Below are 8,351 nucleotides of genomic sequence, written 5' to 3' on the forward strand. Positions count from 1 at the left end.
TTTGATTGAGGACAGGTATCTTGTGTGATCGTGTCACGAATCTTTATCTATAAGACAATCTCACGAATCTTTATCTATGAGACGGGTTAACTTTACGATATTCTCAATAAAAATAATACTCTTTGCATAAAAAGTAATATTTTTCCATGAATGACCCAAATAAGAATATTTTTCATGAATGACCTAATAAGAGATTTGTTTCGCAAAATACGATTCGTGAGACCGTCTCACTAAAGTTTTTGCCATTGATTTTTGAACATGTGATTCTTATCAATATGATATTATTTCAATGGTTAAAACTCGAATAACAGAAAACTTTTCACTGAAAAAATTCCAAACCATTACTATAACTATATTCATCATCTCCAAGATCAAATACAAAAATTATCACAATAATAATACGAACAAAAAAACATGCATCATCAGAAAAAAGTTGACTGTTCATGCAGTACACCCAACTGAACCAGTATTCTGGCAGCCAAAGATTTTGCGATACCACTCCCCCTCTGAGTGATTTCCACTAGAAACATCTCTGCAGATTTCCCATACTTAGTTCTGAATTCGACGAGTTTAAATATCCGCTGTAATGCACCGAGTGCTTTTTCTTGCATACCCGAGCTAGACGAATCCAAAGTCTTGATTATTTTAGGTACAACGCCAGCTTCATCAAGAATCTTGGATCCTTTCTGCAGGTTTTCACCATCGACAACCAATGTTTAAAATCGCATCTAGGCAGATTCACGAGCGCGGTGTGCTGATTCATCCATTACGAGCAGAAGGGGTCCACAGCACGAGCCTCCAAAAGGCAGAATGATGATTCGATGGTACAAATCCCACCGTGTAAAGGACAGGTAGTTTCTGGAGACTTCAAACAACAACTGAAGAAAGGACTTTTTTTGTCCATGAAGGTCAACTTGCTTGTGTTTTTCCGACAACTGTTTCAGCGTGATAGCTACATTTTGTTTGGTACAAGAAGTTCCGGATTCAAGTAGTGACACCAGATCAGGGATGATTCCTGATTCTGCTACTTTTTTTTGGCATTCAAGATTCGAGGGAACCGTGAAACGACATAGGGATTCGGTAGCGTTTTTCTATGATCCCTTTCTTATCTGAAGCGGAGTGCTTCTGCAAGCGAGGCAATCAATGACGGCTTTTAGAGCTCAAGTTCAGAAAGATTCTGATATGTCTGAGGATCGTGTGGGAGACGAGAGATTATGCCACTGCAGCAGATAATTCTTCTCATTAGTGGGGACTCCTGAGTATAGTACCAAAGTACTAATGCATTCATTGTTTGTTATGCTCCGAGAACGTGAATGGCCACCATCTTGAATTAGATATAGAACAATTTTACAGAGTTTTCCTCAAAGAAGGTCTTCAAATTCCATAATTGGATCAGTACTTTGACGCACGATCTAGCAAATGGAAAAGCAAGAAAAAACGTATCATTAGGTGACTCTTTGAATCAAATATAACAAGATAACTTATATTTCAGGTATAAATGAAAGAAAACGAAGATTGGAAAGAGCTGATGTCACCTGTCCTCTCAGGTTAGTCCTTACAGCAAAACCGGAAGACGACTTACACAAAGCTTGGAACGTGAGAAGGAGTGTTTGTTGCATATCAGGTTCAGTTAATGAAATAAGAGAGAACAATTTAAAAACATCCTCCTCGCTTTCCAAAAGTGAAATCTGATCCTCAAACGCTTTTGTGTAGTCGTCGAAATGGCTAAGTGCATGATCGTTTTCGCGACATTTTCACGGAAGTCAGGGAACGACAAGTTGTGATTAAAGAGAAGCTCAAATAATGGATCTTTAGCACCTTCTTTAATTAGTTGCAGCCCATTCTGTGCCACTCCTGAGAGGTTCTGTAGAGCTTTAACGGCTGCTTTATTTACGTCTATATCACTATATGAAGCATATTAAGAAGTGGCTTTAACACCCCCTCTCTAGAAAGACAAAGCTTGTTATGATCAGTCAGTTCAATCTCGCCCAACGTCTCGGCCATAATCACTTGCATACTTGTAGGTCCTGAACAGACCTGTCAACTAGATTAAATTCAGCTTTTGAAGCCACCAACCACATATAAAGATTCAGTGATGAGAAAGTTAAATCGACTCTGAACATTGAGGGGACATCAAATTCATCACAATGATTTCGGTTTATGCGATAGTTGCTAGAGAAGCTTTGAAATAATTATTGACCCCCTAAATCAATCGGTCAAAACTAACCAAATATTACCATTATTCAATCACACAGTTTTGTATTGTGGGTATCAGATTATCATATGTAGGTAATTCGTAAAGTTCAAATGATACCAAGATGATGTTGAACATATACCTTCACAGAGACGCTGCAATAAAGGTTCAAAATATTTCGCCCGTGCCATCTGTATAACATTCTGATCAAGGTGTGCTAGGTTGTCCAAAATCTTCTTAGCGTGTTCCAAAGCTCGAGTATCATCACTGCTTGCTAAAGTGACAAGGAGAAGTATGCAACCACGCTCACTCCCAATTAGGTTAACAATCTACTTTTCGACAGTTCCAAAAGCAGTTGCAATGCTAGTATACTTTCATCAACCTTAGTGCAAGAGAGCGAACTATGTATTTGATGCAGTGGTTTACGTTACCAATCCTCTCCTGATAAATGATATCAACTAGGCATTATAATTTTAATTATATCAAATTTGATTCCAAAATATGTCCTTTGGTTTTTCAGGATCAAATACTGAAATAAATGAAAATAATTCAAAATTATAGATAAAGACATCTACCTTGTTATCATCTCCATCCTTTGCAAGGGAGTAAAGAATGGCCAAAGAATGCACTCTAAATTCACTACTTTTTAGAGAAAGAAGGCTGGCGAGAATTGGTATATAGTCCTCCATTACAATCCATTCCCTGTGCAGCTCACTCATTATGCAAATATCCGTGCAGTTTCTTGAGAGCATTTAGCTGTTCCATCTCATCACTTGACTGGATTTCAGATTTCATAGAAGCTATGCGGATCATGATATTTCGCTTTCTCCACTCTTCGATAGATTCTCGAAGTCTTCTGTTTGGTCGTAGGGATGATTTACTCAACGAAGTTTTTGTCAACGGGCAGAAGTGATTCCCTTCCTCCAACCATTTCTCGATTGCTTCTCTCTCGAACGTCTGCCAGAAAAAGTCTCCACAGGATCCACCATGACATCACCGGTTATCGGACAGTAAAATGACTGGAGAGGTTCCAATTGCTGCCTCCCTAACGAGTCGCGTTTTTGTAAAATACTTTATCTTCTTTTCTTTAGGGGTCGTGACTATATCAGCATTTCCTAGCAGTACAATGATCTGTTCCATCCATAAAGCCTCTGCCCTCGATTCGAGGCTGTCTATCTCATCCTTGAAATTTTTGAATACTATCTTTAGTTCCTCATTTTCGTTGAGATTCCTATATACCCACAGATACCATTCAGCAAATCACTCGCATAGGAACTATCAACATTCCGCTCTTCTATACCGGTTTCTATTTTCTGCAAGATTTCTTCCTCTATTGCTGGTACTTGATACTGGGTGTTCTCCATATCTTTGCACAGATTCAAAATCTGATCCTTTGTTTCAGATGAGACCTCCAAAGTTCCTAAACAGAATATGCTCATAACTCGACCAATATTGTTAGTACTTTTCTCTATTTCCTTTGCAATCCTCCTACAACTTAGGAGGAGATAGATTTTATTCCGCTTGCTGCATTCCGCAGAAAGATGCTTTGCAAATTTTATTTCTTGTTTAAGATTCGCAATAGCACTATCAAAGGAATCAAGATTTTGCACTTTGAACTCGGACAACTTTCGTAGAAAATTGCTGTTTTCTCCAAGAAAATTGAGTATTTCTTGAAATTCTCCTTCTGAATATGGACTTTTCCTGCAGCAACTACTGCTCCATATGTTGATTGAGCAATATCAAGAAGAATATCAGCTGGCACCGTCATTTCTTTCCATTTTAAGATACAATCTATCAAATCTCTAATCCATATATTTCCTCAATCATCCATTAACCTCTCAGTCTCATAATGATATCAATTGCCATAATGAACTACACTAGCTAGAGGACCTGTGCCATATTGATATCGATTTTCCCTGTATTTTTTCAAGCCCACATCAGATACATTACAGCAAGAGTGAATACTACGTATATAAATACAACAGAGGAGAAGAATAATTTTCTTCAAAGAATAGAAAGCTCAAAGCTCAAGGTCGGTCGAGATAGGTGGGCTTAGAATTATTATATGCATGTCTCCCACACGCATGTTAACTAGAGAAACAAATATACAGAATCATAAGCACCCGTTTACATGTATTGTGTCTTAATTTATTTACTTAAAAAATATTTTTACATAAAGTATTTGTGTGATAAATTATTTATTCCGATGTGTGTTGTGTTAAGTGTTACATCACCGCAAACAACATATATATCCGAAACATACAATTCTCTGTTATTTGGTACTTACATATTCAAACAATTTTTTCAAAGTGCTACGCATAGAGTGAAAACAACAGATGATCAATTCAAGAATCTAATGGAGAGAGGGAGTTTGGGAGGTCGCCGTCTCCGAAACGTGATTTCGGCACCATTTTCAGCTTTGCAGTTTAATTAGTTTATCCTTCACTCCAACTTCGCCCACTTAAATTCTGCCATGAACGTACATGAATATTTTGATTTTTGAAGCTATACAAATAAAGATGAACATATATAAACGATCAGTTATTACCTGTAATATATATGATTTCGATTCTTGTCTCTGAACTATGCTTGTAGCTCGGATTCCCAGCCTTCCTGAGAAAATTGAGGCATTGAATTCTCTTTGAGCGGCTTCCCCACGTATCCTTTTGGAAATTTAATGAAAACGTGGGTCGTTGATAAGTTTATGGAGTCAACGCCTGAGTAAACAGCGGGTTTCAAAGAAAAGCGATGTCTTTGTCGACAAACGACTTTCGCCAGGGGGGTGGTCTCATTTTCATTTTTTTTTTTCACCAAATATATATATATATATATTATTTGTATCGAATTTTTCACGACTTCCCAAAATACACAATAATCATAAAAGTCCACGAAGATTAATAAAAGAGTAGGTCTCATGTGAGACCGTCTCACGGATCTTAATCTGTGAGACGGGTCAACCCTATCCATATTCACAATAAGAAGTAATACTCTTAGCATAAAAAATTATACTTTTTCATGGATGACCCAAATAAGAGATCCGTCTCACAACTACGACCCGTGAGACCGTCTCACACAAAGTTTTTGCCTTAATAAAAAGCAGAAAAAATATAAAAAAATAAGCAAAACAAAATTCATTATATTAGTAGGAAAAAGACAAAAAATATCCAAACAAACTAAACATAAATTTTAAAAAATCAATAAAAAATCAATTAAACATATATTTGTTTTATATGAGTGAAGCATTTTATTACAGAAAACATGTATCCTGAATATAAAGCAACAATATTCTTCATCCCGTGTGTGGATTACAGGGAATATTTTGTTTAACGTAAAATGTAGAAGGTTTAAACGATCATGTGTATCAGATTTAAATGTTGTCTCAAAATGTTATAACATCTAATGACAACACGCAGCAAATATTGTGACACACAAATAAATAACTTAAAACAAATAACGTAGGATTAATTGAGCACAAGTATAAATATTTGCGCGGGTATCTCAGGACAAAATAATCAATAGAAAACAACATTCAGTTTACAAAAACCAATCACCGGTTGTTTTAAAAAAAAAATCAATTTTCTCAACTCTTTGAGAAAAATAAACTGCTTTTTAAAACAACTACCAACACTAAAATATATTCAAGAAAGCAAAAAGATGATTCCAAAACTGCAGGTAACATAACGTGATCTTCAGCCAACATTTCCATGCGTGTTGTCTGCATATGTCTTTAACAATCACGACAACACGTGAAACAACACTCTTCAAAACAGCAACGTCCTTGTGAATTATTTTCTCTGAGTTTCACAAACGTACAAAAGTGCAACTGCAAGCGGCCATGAAAACTTTCAGGCAAAGAGTCGAAAGCAGAAAAATCGAAGAAACTCTTTCCTTAGCGTACTTATCTTATTTATAGTTTCTTCATCTTCTAGGGTTTATCTTCAAAAAGAAGTCTGCAAGACATGGAAATCAAAAGTTCTATTAGAAACAATCTCCTTTTTAAACAATAATATCATATCATAAAAATCTTATCATAAATATCATCTCTAGAAAGGCAAAATATTTAATTCAATATTTCATAAAATCTTACAATAGAGAAATTATATTTAGGGAAAAATTATTTCAAGGAATAATTATATCTCGGAATCCAAGCTTATTTTTCTTTCAATCTCCCTCTTTTTGTTTTCTGGACAAAATCAACACAAACTTCATTTTTCATATTAATTTCATTTGGTCTCCCTCTGTATATAAGAATCCTTCTCCCCCTGAATGTGATGACATGTCTCTTCCTAAATTTGATCAAGTTAGCATACGTGTTGTCATAATTATTAACAACACATGAGACAACACAGGAGAGAAACAAACATTCACTGCACAACTTTCAGGTAGAGCATGAATACATAAAATCAAAACAAAATATCAAAAATAGAGAAAATTGGTCACAGAGCATTATGAATAATCACTGATCACTACCAGTGTCAGGAAGAGGACCAGTCTCATTAGTTTGTGCTCCAGTGTGATCTCTCTCTTTTTTTGTCCAGAATGGACAGCAACTACAACGCCAACATATAATATGCAACGAGATCTCATAGTAGGCCAGATCATCCTGGCTCGAACTATCTTTGCAAGAGCATGATCGATTTGGGCTTGGATGGCAGCAGTGGAAATCATCACATATCCCGTATGTGCAGTAGTATCCAGAGTGGCTTGAGGGATGTCAGAGACTGTAGATGCATCACGAGACTCGGACCAAGGTAGGTCTGTCTTTCGATTGCCTTTGAGAAGGGCAGGAGAAATCTTCAGTAGCTCACCTGCATTAGATATGTGTTCTTCAATGTCTTTAAAGAAACCTTGAGACTCAAGGATCTCGTAAATCAGTGAAGGGAATGGTAGCTTAGATATTTTGAGTCCTTCTTCGGCAAATTGACTGTCTTGAAGACAAGTTTGCCAAAATTGAAGGTACCAGGTGTACCAATGGCAAAAGGATTCAGTGCTTGCTGTCTGGTGACGATGGTGGAATTCGTGGAAGGGGTCCAGTTCCGAACAATAATCTTATGGATAACCGAGTAAAGAGATGTCAGATTTGAGGCAGACACCAATTTGGATGTGCCGGAAATTGATTGACGAGGCCTCCTGTAATTATTGAAGCTTCATGGATGTCCAGTTGGAGGCCTTCTTCTACATCTACAGGAGTGTGATAGAAGTTGTTGATCACACTTGGATTGAATTCATACATCTTGTTACAGACAAACACCTTCCCGTTTCCTAGACCTTTCATCAGCAACACTTTGTGACATATTTTTTTAAAATTCAAGCACTGGTTGCGGCAGTATGGCACCATAGCAGACACTGTTAAAAACAGCTAACGAATTTTGAGAAAGGTTACCAGTTTCTATCTAAAAAATGCATCTGTATCCACGTTCTTTTCGTCAAGAATCTCTCTGTTGGCATAGTGAGTCCATTGTGACAGAGCCTGCTCGGTATAGAACTTTGTACTGAAGGCTCTGTCCAAATCATAGTCACTGAATTCGGTGTTGTCCGGGATGTCTTCAACAGCTGGCACAACACTTGTACTATCAGAGGAAGCTTCTATGCCTTTCTTAATCATTTCATCAGTGCTTTTTGAGGAGGAATCGGTGGAACCTGTGGGGCAATTATCTTCAAATTATTGCATCATCTCAGGATCAGGCTCTTCATCAGAAATTTGAGGAGCTGATGCAAGGGCAGAGTGCTTGGCATCTTCAAATTATCTAGCACTTGAGCCAAAGAGACTTCGTCCTCATCAGATGAAATGGACGTCTTTGGATGAACTTGTGGTTCTTCATCAGTAGAACTTGAGGATTTCTCATCGGAGGAGGAGGATGAGAATGGGTTTTTCGCAGTTTTTGTTGTGGTCTTTTTACAGGCCACCAGTTCATGGTCTGAATCGTCTCCAGAAGTATCGTAAGGATCAGCAAGTGAGGGTCGAGCTGAGGGCTCACCCTTGTGGCAAAACCTTTTGTTGGGTGTGAGGTCTGGGTTGTTTCCATCCTGCCTCTTTGATCGTCTAGCAATGGGGGCCGATGGAAACACTTGGTTTATAGCAGCATAATCTGGGGGATTTTCCGCATCAAATTCATTCCCGCCTGGGGCTATTGTTTCAGTAGTTTTGCGGGAACAT

General features: G+C 37.5%; 1 pseudogene; it reads right to left on the minus strand.

The window, feature by feature from the left end:
- Positions 1 to 341: 341 nt before the first annotated feature.
- On the minus strand, positions 342 to 4,932 carry LOC140822665 (U-box domain-containing protein 44-like; annotated as a pseudogene).
- Between the last annotated feature and the right edge of the window lie 3,419 nt (positions 4,933 to 8,351).

This window comes from Primulina eburnea, unplaced genomic scaffold (genome assembly GCF_022965805.1).
Source record: "Primulina eburnea isolate SZY01 unplaced genomic scaffold, ASM2296580v1 ctg973_ERROPOS9739907, whole genome shotgun sequence".
NCBI lineage: Eukaryota > Viridiplantae > Streptophyta > Magnoliopsida > Lamiales > Gesneriaceae > Primulina > Primulina eburnea.